General features: G+C 50.4%; 1 non-coding gene across 1 annotated transcript; it reads left to right on the top strand.

The window, feature by feature from the left end:
- The first annotated feature begins 9,742 nt into the window (after positions 1–9,742).
- Positions 9,743–10,011, top strand: LOC125405121 (small Cajal body-specific RNA 2). Its single transcript, XR_007233474.3, has one exon.
- The last annotated feature ends 6,089 nt before the right edge of the window (positions 10,012–16,100 follow it).

Here is a 16,100-nt window from a genome sequence, read left to right as displayed (position 1 = left end):
CTGCCGCCTGAGTGCTTGCCTGGCATGTGTGAATGTTGGACTTGATCCCCAGGGCTCTGTTAGGGACAGGTGCCACAGAGGGCTATGCACAGGCAGGTTCTGTGCGGACATTCTCATTCCTTGGCAGAGATGCTCACGGGCACCGGCTGAGTCACATGACTGGACTAGCCTTTGGGCCAGTATATCTGTTTTGCTGTTTTTGAGACAAGGGCTGACTCTGTAGGCCAGGCTGGCCTTGAACTCACTGTGATCTCCCTACCTGTCCCCCAAGTGATGGGACTAAAGATGTGCACCACCATCCCTGGCCAGTATAATTTTTTAAAAACCTTTGAGTTCATGGTGAGCATTTTAGTAGCAATTTCTGTACCATGAATAATAAAACCCAGAGTCAGATATTAGGGTTTAACTTGAAAGCCAGAAAAGCAAAGCAGCCAAGGCACTAGAGAAGTCTTACCTCTACCAGGGTTGGGCAACAGCAGACTAAGCAGCCTAAGCCTCTCTCCCCTCTCATTTTATATTCCCTCCAGTGCTGGGGTTAAAGGTGTGGCCACCACTGCTTGGCCTCTAGTTTTGCTCTCTGATTTTCAGGCAAGCTTTATTTATCAAAACATAAATAAAATACCACTATAAATTTCACATTATGCTGTAGTACATTCTCGGGGAAGCAGACAATAAAACAGCGAACAAAGCCAGGTGGTGGAGGTGCACACATTTAATCCCAGCATTTGGAAGGCAGAAGCAAGTGAATCTCTATGAGTTCAAGGCCAGCCTAGTCTACAAAATGAGTTCCAAGACAGCCAGGACTGTTACACAGAGAAACAAACCCTGTCTCAAAAAACCAAAAACCAAAATAACAATAACAAAAAAAAAACCCAATAAACAACTATGATATGCAAATTACAATATGCGAATTGTTCTAGTGTGGGAGGTTTCCCATCTGGATTTAACTCTCTGTTTTCTCTCATGGACCACAGGTATCATCGCAGTCCATGTCCCCTCCTGAGAGGCCCTGAGGGACTCTGGTCTCCTAGCTCTGAGACCAGTCTCCTCCTGACTATGCTCAGACAAGCTCATTTCTGCAGTAGGACTTTTGCACCGTCCCCCCCTCAACCCCCAGGCTTTTCTACAGCTGACCTGGCTGCCATTCTGGGCTCCACTCAGCTGCCAGTCCCAGCGAACTCTCCTGGAGTGTCGGGGAGGAGCCCCTCTGCCTCTCAGCACACCAGCGTCCTCTGCAGATGCTTCCTCGGGACCTCTTCTTGTTTGCCCGTTCCCTCTACAGGCAAGCGTGGCAATACTCTGACTCATAACAGGGCTTGTGTCTCAGGTCCTCATCTTCCCCTTAGCACCCAGTTCCAGAAACGTACGGGACTCTCAGAGTGACCAGAGATCATTTGCGGGTGAATTGGGATGGTTGAGACTCCCAAAGTGATCAGGGATCATCTGTGGGTGGGTTGGGATGGCTCAGCAGGAGCAGTGTGCACTGAGGGTGGAACTTCAGTTCCACCTTCTCTCAGGAAAAGGGGAGCTCTGAGTTGGGGAAGATGGCCAACGGTCATGCTAGAGAGAAGTCACCATAAAACCTCTGGGTGTGTTTGCTGTGCAGCGGCTCCCTCTGGCTGTGTCTCCCTTCCGTCTTGGACCCCACTTCTACAAGCCTCTGCTGACTATCTATGTACTTACTGTGAGTGGGGTCATGTGGGCTGTTACCAAGCCTCCAGGAATCAAAGGTTTGGAGAAAGTGCCCCTGAGGAGGTGCCTCTCTTTCCTCGTCCGGTCCGATCTCTCTCCTCTCTCTGTGGCTTCCCAGGCACATCCCCGAGGGCAGCCAATCCCGGCAGTTTTTTCCCATTCTCCATTCTGTGTCTTTTTCTTTTGCTCTGATCGGTTTGCCTTTCTCATGCCTTGGTCCTCTGTTGGATGCCCGTGTCTTTCCCTTCTCAGTTTTCCTAAGAACACATCTCATTTTTCCAACCAGCTTTGGGACTGCCCGTGTGTGTGCAGGTTGTGTCTGAATGTCCCACCACACCCGTCTATGGGGAATCCCAGGGCATTTCTAATCATTTGTAAGCACAAGCACCTTGTACATGTCTGGAGCAGGTGAGGGTGCAATGCTCAGGCAACCTCTTGCAGGTGCATCTCTGAGGGGAGAGGGAACACATTTCCACATCACCTCTAGAGAGGTGGTTCTCAACCTCCCTATGCTGACACCCTTTAATACAGTTCCTCGTGCTGTGGTGACCCCTAACCATAAAGTTATTTCTGTTGCTACTTCAGAATTGTAATTTTGCTACATTTATGAACATAATGTAAATATTTTGGAGAGAAGTTTGCCAACGGGGGGGGGGGGGGGGGAGGGGGGACCCACACTCTAAAGGGAGTGTGCTCACTTGCATTCTCACCAGGAGCATGGGAACAGTTGTCTGATCAAGTATAGCAGTGGGTGTCTGCAGGCACACAACAAAGTCCATTATTTCAGAGCCAGTCCATGTGACTTGCAGTTACTTCTATAGCCACTAGATGGCAGACAAAGCCCATTGGAACAGTGAGCCATTTTCAACGCCTGTACTGGGGCTTTGAGGGGAGGGAGGCCTTACAACTACAATCACGTGATATGTAAACCGAAGTTCACTGTCAGTATTTAAAATGCATAGAAATCTTGACTTTCTTTTGTTATGTTCTGAGATGAGGCTGGACTGGAACACACTTTGTAGCCCAGATTGCCCCGGCACCTGTGACCCTCCTGCTTCAGCCTCTTGAATGGTAGGATTAAAGGTGTGGGTCACCACACCTGGCTTCCACATTTGCTGGAGGTGGATGGTCTCAAACTAATTAGCTGAGTAGCTGAGGAGAGCCTTGAACTCTTGACCGTCCTGCCTCCAGCTACCAACTGCTGGAGTTACAGGCATCCACCAGCCAGGCTTTGATAGCTTCATTCACAGCCCATAGTCATTGGCTCATCCCCTCAGCGACTGTGGGGGCCACAAGGATGAGGTGAAACAGCTGCAGGAAACTTGCCTCCCGCTCCTGAGGAAGAGAGACTGTAAGCAAACACATAAGGCCTGGAGTGTCACGAGGTCCTGGGTGCCACTCACTGGGGCCAAAAGGAAAAATTGGTAAGAAACAGGGCCTATCTGAGTGGATAGCGCTTGTCTGGCAGTCCTCAGACCCTGAGATCAGTTTAGAAACGCACGCGCATGCACACACACACACACATGCATGCACACATGTAACCAAATTCTCGACTGACTGTGGTTCCATGGTAGAATCCTTGAGGCCAGGAAGATAGAAGGGACCGTTAGAGAGAGGTAAGGGTGCTTAAAGGAAGGGAGACGGACAGACAGCTAGAGACGGACAGACAGCTAGAGAAGGAAGGGTAGTTAGCAGCAGACACCTTCAATACCAGTACTGGGGAGGTGCAGGCAGGCGGACTCGTGAGAACAAAAATGGTTGTTTGAGACGGGATTTCTCTGTGTAGCCCTGGCTGGCCTGGAACTCACTGTGTAGACCAAGCTGGCCTCAAATGCACGAAGATCCGCCTGCCTCTGCTTTCTGGGCTATGTGATTGAAGGTGTGCCCCGCCAAGTCAGGCTTGCTGTTAGTTTATTATTGAGACAGTCTTTCTTTGTAGCCCTGGCTGACCTGGAACTCAGAGATTGCCCTGCCTCTGCCTCCCAAGTGTGGGATTAAAGGCCTGCACCACCATGCTGGCCTATTTTTATTATTTGTGTGTGTGTGCGTTTCTGTCTGCCTGTGTGTCTGTCTCTCTGTGTTTCTGTGTGTGTCTCTGTGTGTGTCTGAGTATGGGTGCCTACACTCCTGAAGAGACCAGAAGCGGTGGTCTTTGGATCCCCTGAACCTAGATTTACGTGTGGTTGCTTGTGAGAACTACCTGATGTAGGAACAGCACTTCCGGTCCTGTTTTTATTTTAAAAACAGACAGGCCTGATGGTGGATCCCTCTACTCTCATAGAAGGGGTGACCGCTGGCTGCCCTATCTGTGGTAATCACGTGTCTTGCTCTGGAAGACACTGCATTTGTAGGCTTACACCCTCCCACCTGCCCCCCAATCCCACCTGGCCCCTGTTTTCCCTACTTCCCTGTCTGACCCACGCAAGGCATGTTATGTGAGATACCATCTGTCTGAAGAAAGACCTTGTGTGGATTCTGAGGAAAAAGAGAAGCTCTGGCCCCTTAGCAGCCCCTCCTCCACCGTCTCTCCCAGCCACTGGCTGCTTCCTGTCTGTTGGACTGTCCTGACATTTCACACCTGGACTCTCACAGGATGTGGCCCTTTATGTCTATAGCATGTTTTTTTTTTCCTATAGCATGTTAGTGTGGAGGAAGGCTCCATCCTTTCCAAGGATAGGTAATATTCCACTGTACAGATAAACTACATTTTAGTTATCCGTGTTCACTGGTGGTCACGCGGGTCTTTTGGCCAGCTTCCAAATCATGACCATGTAAAACCAGCCTCCTAAACCCCAGCATCACAGACATCTTACCCTGCCGAGCTGTGCACTCATTCTTGACTGAATCACCCTGCTTCCTCTGCAGTGGTCATACAATGGCTCTGAGCTTCTTCTTGTGTCTAAGCTGCCCTCCCCTCCTCTCGGTACAGCAGGCACCAAAGACCTGCCTGACCCTCCCAGCCACTGTCCAGCATAGACTGCCCAAAGCCCCCTCTCCACCGACCCAGGCCTCTGAGAATCCTCCAGCGTGACTGTCTCCATCAGAGAGGCAGATCCACAGCTCAACTGTCCTCTGAGTCAGCAGGGGGAGTGAGGCACGGGACCAGGGCTGGCAGTGGCTGCACTGGGTGACAGTGGTGCATGGGAGGGTAGCTGAAGGAGAAGGTAGTGTCCCTCTGGAACCTGTAAGGAGCCCCGCTCATTCCACTGAGCCCCAGTGCGCAGCAGTACAAGGCTTAGCTTGAGTGTGAGGAAGTTGAACCCAGATGTTCAGTTCCTTTATTTTCATCTTACTTTATTTTTACATTTTGGAGAGCATTTACCAAGTAGAGTCATCCTCCATTTTTGGCTAAAATACCACCCCCCACATCTCAAACCCAGGATACTCACATTTAAGTCATTTGTATAAAACAATTCATTGTTTTACATAGACTCCACGGATAGTCTCCATACACTTTTTTGAAACAGGGTCTCATGTAGCCCAGGCTAGCCTTGAACTCACTTTTTTTTGAAACAGGGTCTCATGTAGCCCAGGCTAGCCTTGAACTCACTTTGTATCTGAGGATAGGCTTGAACTTTTGATCCTCCGGCCTCTACCTCCCAAGTCCTGGGATTACGGGGTTGTGCCAGTCTGGCTTATGGAGCACCAAGGGTGGGAGTCAGAGCTAAATGCATGCTAGATGAGCACCCACCCTCTCACCTGAGCCACATTCCCGACCCCTGAAGGTTCTAGGATGTTCTCTGCCTTCTCTTAGGGTCTAGCCATCCTTGGTGGCCTCTGGAAGAAGGCCACCAAGCGTCTCTGCTTTGTTGGCCATGTGGGGGTCTCCTCAACAGCACACTCTCTTCACGGAGTTGGTCTGTCTGTGTCCGTCCTTATAAGAATGGCGTGTTGGATTGTGAGTCTGCCCGCCCTCAGGGTGACACAGGGGAACTGAACTCGGAGACCTGTGCATACTGGGACCGTGTTCCTACCACTGAACTACAACCCCGGCCTGTTGTTTGAGTCTAGGATGACCCTCCAAGGCTCCCGTTTTGAGTTCTGAATGCTCCATTTCCAGATATTTTGAAGGGTGTGGAGCTTTTAGGAGGTGAGGCCTGACTGAAGAAAGCAGGCTCTAAGCCTTTGAAGGTTAGGGCCACTCTGGTTTCCATGGCTCCCCCTGCTTCCTGCCTCGTGGAGCCACGAGGAACTCTCAGCACTAGCTCTGTCTTTCTGAAACCCGGAGCCCAAGTGCACTTCTCCCCCTAAGACGTTTCTGTCATATGGTTTTTCAGAATGACACGGAAAGTTAATACTGGGGGCAGGGGGGCGCCAGGAGAGATGGTTTGATGGTTAAGAACCCTGACTGACCTTGCACAGGAACCTGGGTTCAATTCCCAGCACCCACGTTAGGGGCTCACAGGCATATGCGACCCCAGTTCAGGGGGTACTGATGTGGAGCGGGACAGACACCAAGCACTGTCTTAAGGGACCAGAGGATAAGAGCTTGGCAGCGCAGCAGGACTGCTCCCCTCTGAGCACCACAGCTCGGCCAGCCTCCCTAGGCCCTCAGGGGATGCCCACTCAGATGCCTGCAGGTAGGGACCGGACCGCCATCTGATGTTGCTGAATACCTAGCCAAAGCCCCGGATGGAGCAAGCCACAGGCTCAAGACCCAAGGTCTCACAGGCCCAAATCTAGGTACCTCCCACAACAGGACTCTTTCCCTGGGGCCGGCTCAGTTTCACAGGGGAACACCCTGTGAACCATCTTCAGGGACAGTCATTCCTTCACTGTGGTGACACTGGCCTAGTCCTCCTGTGGTTTGCCATCCACCTGGAGCCAGTAAGAGTTCCTCACACTTAGCCTCCAACCCGCTGGAAAGAATAAATATTGTAGGCTTTGCCGCCCGTCTGTTTCCATCAGTCTGCTGTGTCGTTTGCATGTTGTTTGTTACTGTTCTTGAGACCATCTGGGCTGCAAAGCCCAAGTTTGCTGCCTGGCTCTTCCCGGCGGCGGTCTGCCAACACTGCCAGCCACCAAACACATTTGTTCTTCCCAGTATTGAGGACTGAACCCAAGGCCTTGAGCAAACAGACAAGCGCCCCACCAGTGAGCCTCAGGCGCAGCTCAGAACATCTTTCAAATCTGTAAATAACCAACACACACACTTTTCAGGGCTGCACGTTGCCTCCCTTCCATGGCAGCTTCCTGGGGAACTCCAAGCCCTGTGTGACCCGCTGCCAAGCCCAGCCGGTGATGTTTGGCTAGCAAGGAAACAGGCATTGCAATCTGTCCATCGGTTCTTCAATGGACGTGCACCCCCTTGGCCCCCACATTAAAGTGAAGGGTGGTCTCCTGTTCCAGGTGACTGGGTCCCTGCTTACAAGGCTTGTAGCCCTAAGCAGCTGTGCACCAAGAACTCCGTGAAACCACTCCTCCCCCGTAATTATAGTTTCCAGAGGTTTACTGGGGGTAAAGAATTCCTGTCCTGCCCGAGGCCATTATAGATCCAGCTGGGCTGAGGGAGGTAAGGGGAGCGCAGGTGGCAAGATCCAGGAAGCAGTTCCAACCCGGAGCGGGAGAGCAGTTTTTCTGGTTCCTGGGCTCTGTCAGATGCTTCAGTTTGACTTTCTTAGGTAGCAGCCCTGTAGGGATTTGCAGGTGACAGGGGGCTCCCTTGGGGCCCATGCAGAAGCCTGTCTTTGGAAAGTATGGCCTTTCTTTCTCTACTAGAGAGGAATTAGAAGCTTTGCAGCCATCGTCTTGGACTTCTGCCAAGTTGTCTTAACGCTACTGTCACCAGTGCCTTCCCCTGACCCCAAAGGACCTCTCATACCTACGATGGGAGTTTCCAGAGTGAGGCACCCCAAAGGCAAACATCGCCTCCTGCTTGCTTTCAACTGCATGGGCCAAGACTGGAGAATGAAGATACGATTGTTATTTTCAATTCCAAATTTGAGACGGTGCCGATGTGTGATATTGTTGGGGACCACCAACCAAGTCTGCTGGGAGTGCACCTACTGTGTGTGTAATACAGTAATACAGCTATCCCCAGACAGAAGCCCCAGAGAGCTGCTTAGCTGGGACAGGAGGCAATGGAGACTGTGTGTCAGGGCGAGGAACCAGTCGTAAATTGAACAGGGGAGAAGCTGGACAAGCTAGGTACGGGGACACAGCAGCCTGGAGTCTCCACTACCCAGAGAACTGAAGCAAGAGGATGGTGGAAGCCCAGAAGCTGGTCCTTACCTCAGCTGTGCATGGTGTCACATGCTTCTAATTCCAGTACTTGGGAGGCTGAGACAGGAGGATTGGTTCATGTTCTAAGCTAGTCTGGGCTATGAAGTGAGACCCTGTCTAAACAAAATCAGGCTGGGGGTATAGCTCAGGCAAGGGTGCTTAGCCTTGCCCCTGGTCAGCTGTAAACTTCTCAGAGCATAACCATTGGCTAGAATGCCTTTCAGTGGGGTCAGCAAGAGCTGCCCCCTCTTCTGACTGTGAGCAAGGCTGGTTTTTGCAGTCATGGGACACGTGGTAACCAGAACAGGTCAAAGTGGCCTGTGCTAGGGTGTAAACTCAACTGGGAGGATGCCTGCCTCGCATGCAGAAGGCCCTGGGTTTGATTGTCACCACTGCACAAACCAGAGGTGGTGGGGCACGCATGTAATGCCAGCGCTGGGGAAGTAGAGGCAGAAGGATCAGGAGTTCGAGGCCTGTAGCAGCTTGAGGCTAGCCTGGACTGCTTGAAACCCTATTTTGATAAACAAGCAAGCAGGCAAATAAATAAATAAATAAATGGTTTTGAGTCTATCTGTTCTGTATGTAATAGGACAGCCATGGCATCCTCTCCAGAAGGTTAAATAAAAGAAATCAAAACCAGGTCTGCCTCCGCTGTGGAGGGTCAGGGCACGTGTACTTAGGGTTTTGGATGAGATCCAAAGAGTAAATAGAAGTGGTGCAGGTTGGGGGCTTTGTTCTTTCATTCTTTGTTTTGTTTGGAGACAGGGCCTTATTATGCAGCCATGGTTGGCCTGAAACTCACTGTGTAGATAGACTAGGCTGGTCCCGAACTCACGGAGACCAGCCTGTCTTTGCCTCCCAAGTCCTGGCAGCTCACTCTTGGATTTCAGGACAGTATGTAGGCTCTGCGGAGACGCTCCTGTTGATGCTCCTGATGATGCTCCCTGTTCTTAACTCCGCGCTCCGAGCAACTGCAGAGCCCTTCGCCTGCTCTGCCTCCATCACCAGTGTGGGTCCAACAGTCCCTCCACCTTGGTCCCTCCCAGCTCACTTCCTCTTCTCCCCCAGTCAGGCTGATGTCTCTGGTCCCTGCCACCTCCCCTCAGGCCTCCCTGAACTTGTCCCTGTTCTGCCTGTTTTCATTTTTACGGCGCATACTGAGTTTTCTGATCCGTGGAACCTGGAGCTCTGTCAGGCAGAGTCATGTCAGGCAGAGTCCCTCCTGGAGCTCCCTGAACACGAAGAACCCACGGAGCATCGCAGCCACAGGCGGGCCAAGCCATCGAATCGCAGCTGTTTCTGAATAGAGTGGTCGCCCCCAACTGTAGCATGAGGGCTGGCTTGTTGGGGTTTCTGTCCCACCCAGTACCCCACAACTGGCAAGCCCAAAGAAAATCACACACAGGACTCCATAAGATTATAAACTGATTGGCCCATTAGGTCAGGCTTCTTGTTAACTCTTATAACTTATATTAACCCATTATTCTCATCTATGTTAGCCATAATGGCTCCGTACCTTTCTCAGCTGGGCAAGTTACATGCTGCCTCTTCAGTGGTCTGCGCAGGAGTGGCAGAGGAACCTCTCTGCTTCCCAGAATTCTCCTGTTCTCATTGCATCACCTCTACTTCCTGTCTGGTTTTCCCATCTTTACTGCTTGCCTGGCCAATCAGCGTTTTATTAAAATATGATTGACAGAATACAGACATTTTCCCACACCCAACCATTCATCAAATTTACACTGAAGTGCAAATTCGTGATTGTGTGGACACTTCCACACTGCTGTAGAAGAGACGGTCAAGTCACACCTTTGAAGTCAGAGACTTCATGTCTAGTGGGAGGAAGCTTGACTGGAGCTATGGATGGTGTGAACGACTGTAGTACAGTGTGAAAGATTGTGTGTGTGTGTGTGCGCACACGTGTGTGTGTAGTGTGCACGTGTGTGTGTAGTGTGCAAGGTACATGTGTGTTTGCACCCATGTCTCCCTGTGCCTCTATCTTGATTCTACTGGATCAGGTAGGTTGTGTGCCTCCAGCCCCGCCCCACAGGGCCATCCTCAAATGAAACGCCAAACATCTGTGACTTCCCCTTCTTCTGACACTGACACTGTGCAGTGAGGCCTCCAGGACAGCATCAACAGGGAAAAAAATGCATATTTATTTTTATTCCATCCTATTTTGTCTTATTTATCTATAGACATGGTTTCATGTAGCCCAGGCTGGTCTCCAACTCAATATATAAATGAGAATGGCCTTGAATTTCTGGTCTTCCTGCCTCCATCTCCTGAGTTCTAGAATTATAGGTGTATATCACTACACTCAGTTTAATGTCTGTATTTTATTTTTACTTTATGTGCGTGATTTGCCTGCATACATGACTGTATACCATATGCATGCAGTGCCTGAGGAGGCCAGATCCCCTGGAACTAGAGTTAAGACCATTGCCTCTGCCAAATGGTTGCTGGGATTAGAACCTGAGTCTTCTGGAAGAGCAGTCACTGCTCTTAACTGACGAGCCGACTCTCCAGCTCTTAGCATCTCTGTGTAACATCTCTGACTATCTTGGAACTCACTCCATAGACCAGACTGACCTCAAACTCACAGACTGCCCCAGTCTCCCTAGTGCTGATTAAAGGCCTGTGCCACCACCACCTGGCAAACTCCCTCTTTTTAAGCTGCCTTTGTTCATAGTATTTTATCATGGCAACAGAAAAGAAACTGATGCAGAATATTGGTACCAGGAATGGGGCATCCTATAAAGACCAGGAGTGGGGTGTTGCTGCAAAGACCAGGAGTGGGCATCATTGCAAGGGCCAGGTGTGGGTGTCACTGTACAGAACAGGAGTGGGGTGTCACTGTACAGACCAGGAGTGGGGTGTCACTGTATAGACCAGGAGTGGGGTGTCACTGTATAGACCAGGAGTGGGGTGTCACTGTATAGACCAGGAGTGGGCATCAGTCACTGTACAGACCAGGAGTGGGGTGTCACTGTACAGACCAGGAGTGGGGTGTCACTGTACAGACCAGGAGTGGGGTGTCACTGTATAGACCAGGAGTGGGGTGTCACTGTACAGATCAGGAGTGGGCATCAGTCACTGTACAGACCAGGAGTGGGGTGTCACTGTACAGACCAGGAGTGGGGTGTCACTGTACAGACCAGGAGTGGGGTGTCACTGTACAGACCAGGAGTGGGGTGTCACTGTATAGACCAGGAGTGGGGTGTCACTGTACAGATCAGGAGTGGGGTGTCACTGTACAGACCAGGAGTGGGGTGTCACTATACAGACCAGGAGTGGGGTGTCACTGTATAGACCAGGAGTGGGGTGTCACTGTATAGACCAGGAGTGGGGTGTCACTGTACAGACCAGGAGTGAGGTGTCACTGTATAGACCAGGAGTGGGGTGTCACTGTACAGACCAGGAGTGGGGTGTCACTGTATAGACCAGGAGTGGGGTGTCACTGTACAGAACAGGAGTGGGGTGTCACTGTACAGACCAGGAGTGGGGTATCACTGTATAGACCAGGAGTGGGGTGTCACTGTATAGACCAGGAGTGGGGTGTCACTGTACAGACCAGGAGTGGGGTGTCACTGTATAGACCAGGAGTGGGGTGTCACTATGCAGACCAGGAGTGGGGTGTTGCTGTAAAAAAGCTGACCATGTTAGCTTTCGGAAGAATAAAAGAGACTGGAAAAATGCCAGGTGGTGGTGGCACATGTCTTTAATCCCAGCACCCAAGAGGCAGAGGCAGGTGGATCTCTGAGTTTGAGGCCAGTCTGGTCTACAGAGTGAATTCCAGGACAGCCAGAGCTACACAGAAAAGCCCTCTCAAACACACACACACACACACACACACACACACACACACAGAGACAGACAGACAGACAGACAGACAGACTTTGAAACTGAACTGGAAGAGTAGTTGGGCACTGTAAGTAGAGATTAAAGGGAAATTCTAGTAGGATCTCAGAAGATTGGTAGTGCTGAGGGCCATGTGGACTAAGGATGCCCAACTCAAGAGGTTTTGGGGGTGGAGAGAATTAGCAGCTGAATTAGAGGCCATTCATGGGATAATTTGGCAAATAACCTGACTGCCTTCTGCCCATGACCTGAGAACCTGCCTGTAGCTAAGTTTAAAAATTATTACAAACTTAATATTGCATCCCAGTTCTGTGCTGGACACAGGCTGTCGCCGTGAAGATGACCGACTTTAATGATCTGACTGGAACTAACAGAAGAGTTCTCCCAGGCCATGCTCCACACAGCACATCTAATTTGTAAAGGGAACGACCTAAAGCATTTTCTATTCCTAGAAAGAAACTGGGAAAGAAAAAGAAAAGAGAGAAGTTCTAGGATAGCCAAAGCTACACAGAGAAGCCCTGTCTTGAAAAACCAAAAGTAAAATAAAGCCACTAAAGCTACTACTGAGACCTCAACCTCACTTCATGGGACCCCAGTTGCCTTCCAAAGTTGTACCTGGAGATCTCATTAACATATAATTTGGGGATCAAGTCTGCAGAACGCAGACTTTTGAGGGGTACATTCAAGCCTTAATCTGGTGTAAGGTGTTGACAGAGATGAGGCAGGTAGGGAAATCGCTTGCCAATAATTATAAGAACACTTGGGATGTTCTCTGTGAACTTTAGGAGTGCGAGCTAATTCAACTGCAGCAACAACCCCAGGAGGCTTTCCGGTTTTGTTCATGGCTTTGTTGTTCTTTGAGGCGAACCTCAAACTCAGAGAATGACCTTAGGTGTCTGACCCTGCTGCCTCCACCTGCAGAGTGCGGAATTACAGGCATGCGCCACCATGTCTGGTTCATATGGTGAGGGAGATTGAACACACGGCCTTGCGCATGCTAGGCAAGGACTCTTATATGTAATATAAGCAAGAACTACATATATTAAGTCCTGTCATGGGCCCATTTCCCAGACTGGGTAAACATTGGTGAGCAGTGTTCGGTTGGCATCCCTGTTCCCGCTTGCCCAAGCTGGGAAACTCTGTCTGCCCTGCTTCCCCCAACCCTGGCAGAGCTCTGAGAAAACTCTGAACAAGGGAGTGGCAACCAAGTGCCTGCCCAGGGACCTAGCTTTGACCATACTTGCGCACAGTCTCACCTCCTGACTGCCACATTATCATCCATGGCCTAAGGTTCATAAAATCTCCTGCCTTAGCCTGGGTTCTTGACTTCTCTGGCCCCTTCTCTGGGACCCATGGATTTGCAGGAGAGCTATGCCCAATAAACTTGCATTTATGTGTTTCTAATCTGGTCTGATCTGGCCTTTTGCATGGGCAGAAACAGCATGCAGTGCTTCTCGTTGGAAGTGGCAGGAGGTACTCATTGGGGAGTCAGGTTCTCACTGTTGGATGGCTTAGGGTCTGAGCACCCAGTGTGTCTCTGGGACCCTGTGGTTTACTCCTCCCAGTGGCAATGCCACAGCTGGGAACAGCTGCCGCTGCTTGGTGCCCAGCAGAACTCGGCTAAAACTGGATGGACAAATCTGGCACACCGGAAGCTGCTCCAGCAAACAACACGACATCGAGAATCCTTCTTGGGTCCTCTTCCTCCTCCCTTCTTTAAATGCCCTAGTGGCTGCCATTTCTTATGTAGCTAAAAAAAGCTCTAGGCGGCAGAGCGCAGGATTAAGGGACTATTAGGTTCTTTGTTTCCCATCCTCAGTGGAGACAAAACCTGAAGGGTTGCTAAAGAATTTCTTGGAAACCACAGTGTCTTCAGGCCTTCTTCAGCTACTGTTGGGTGAAGCTCCCAGGAAGTACCTTCAGGAGGAAGTGGCCTAAGTTGCTGACCTGTGAGCCGGTGGGCATGGCCTTGGCAGGGAGCTGCGGCCTAGGCAACCCATCTCTTGGTAGCTGTTGCAGGTCCCAGAGGTGAGCATGTCATGGTGATTCTGACCCCCAGGTCAGGTGACCACCCCAGCCTGTGCCCTGGGGCGGTCTTCCTCCTGGTTTATTAGGAAGCACACTCTGCTCTGGGAGCTGCTGGGTCTGTGCTAGAACCCAGGTCCAGTTTTTGGCCCTCTCCAGGACCCTGGTCATCTGTTGCTCTGACTCCTCGGCCTGTATCATGGTTCTAAAGACCAAACTGTCCAACGTTCCAACACTTCTCATCCTGCGCCCCATTTCTTTGCTTCCCTTTAGACACAAATCCCTCTATACCCCGTCTCTATTTCTTCCTTCTCAGGCTGGCTTCTGTCCATCCCCCTTGTGGTGGATAGGTTTAAAAGTCAATTTGACACAGTCTAGAATCACCTGGAAACAGTCTCAACGAGGGGTTGTCTAGATCAGTTGACCTGTGGGGTGTTTGAGGTCTTAATGGCCTTAGCTGATATAGGAAAGCCCAACCCACTGTGTGTGATGTCATTCCCTGGTTTGGGGTTCTGGACTGGATAGCAGAGGAGAAAGTGAGAGCTGAGCAGTGGGCGTGCATTCAACTTCCCCTCCTTGACTGTGGACTCGACCAGTGCTTCACGCCCTGCTTGCTGTGACCTCACTGATGTGATGATCGGAACCTGGAACCCTGGGCTAAAATAAGCCCTTCGTCCCTCAAGTCGCTTCCGCAGGAGGGTTTTCATGCAGAAACGGGAAGGGAAATAGAACAGACTCAAGGAGCCTCCATTATTTTTTATTTTCCTTAATTAAAAAAAAGTGTGTGTGTGCATGTGTGCATGTGTCGTGTCTGTGTGTATTATGTGTGCATGTCTGTGTTTGTGTGTGTGTGTCTGTGTGTAACTCTGTGTATGTGTGTGTACATGGGTATGTGACTATGTATATGTATGCTGTGTGTGCATGTGTGCGTGTCTGTGCATTTGTGTGTGCATGTGTGTGTATTGTGTGTGCATGTGTGTATGTATGCCGTGTGTGTGTGCGTGTCGGTGTGTGTATGCTGTGCATGCATTTGTGCATGTCTGTGTGTGCATGTGTGTATATGAGTGTGCATGTATGTGTGTGTCTGTGTGTGTGTACAACTGTGGAGGTCAAAGGACAGTTTTTTTGGTTTTTGTTCTTTTCAGACAGGGTTTCTCTGTGACTTTGGAGCCTGTCCACCTCACAGATCCGTTGCCTGTATGGCATTACTGTGATTGGTCTCTTGGGTGAACCATGTTTAGTACATCCAAAAAGAAACCCACTGTCTCCTCCGGCCTCCATTCACTCCCAGTGTTCCTCAGGGTTTCTGTCCCCACTCTTCTGTCAGATGCCCAAGCTGCCTCCTCCTTGCCCCCTCCCCCACCACAGCCAGCATGCCAGTGGGTAGTTCTGAGTCCCAGGGTGCCTCACATCTATCTTCTTCCTTGCTTTGTACCCTGGGCCAGGCCATCTTCCCATCCCACAGAGAGCCTGTGACTATCTCCCCGACACCCACCAGAACTGGCTTTCACAGTAAAGCCGCAGAAATCTTGCTAGAATGGTCAGGTGTGTCCCTTGTTCAAACCCATTTCACACTACTGAGGAAGACTTACTCCTCAGCCCGGTTTACACAGCCTCCTTTCTGCCCTCTGGGCCTCTCCGGACTCCAGGCTCACACTCTACAACTCAGTCCTGCTCAGGACTGGCCTCAGACCCTTACCGCCTGGAATGTGATGGCTCTGCTCTCTACTTCTGACTAATTCCCATCTAGTCTTCTGTCCCTGGCCTGTCACTTCCTCCAGGCTTGCCTGACACATCTCAAATCAAAACCGAGTCAGGGGAAGGACTGAGTCATCCAACCCTAATCCCTGGGAAGGGTCTGGAAAGTTGGGTTTGCATAACAATATCCGGCCTTCCCCCTGCCCTTCTTTGTCTCTGCTGAGAGGACACACACATGCAAACATAGTCACCTGATGATGCTGAAGTGGTCAGAAAACTGGGGAGGTGGGGAATCAGAGATTAATCAGTGAACACTTTGTTCACACATAAAACTATCTCAAATGGAGTTTAATGGACACTGGGTTTGTCTTTCTTCTCAGTGGGTCGTCAGCTTTTTCAATGACAGAATTGTAAAAAATCTGATTTGCCTTTTATGTATTACCTGCCATCTCCTGGGGTCTGAAGTTCATCCAGGCCTAGTCTTGCTTTATTAGTGTGATTGTTTCTGGTATTTGAGATGCCTTGAGGATACTGGTAACATTGACTTCTTGTCTTTTTAAATTATCTATTATTTCTTTTATATGTATGAGTGTTTTGTCTGGATG

The sequence above is a fragment of the Myodes glareolus genome, chromosome 10 (genome assembly GCF_982192425.1).
Source record: "Myodes glareolus chromosome 10, mMyoGla1.1, whole genome shotgun sequence".
Classification (NCBI taxonomy): Eukaryota; Metazoa; Chordata; class Mammalia; order Rodentia; family Cricetidae; genus Myodes; species Myodes glareolus.
The sequence above is the reverse complement of the archived record's forward strand: the minus strand, read 5'-3'. Positions and strand labels throughout refer to the sequence as shown.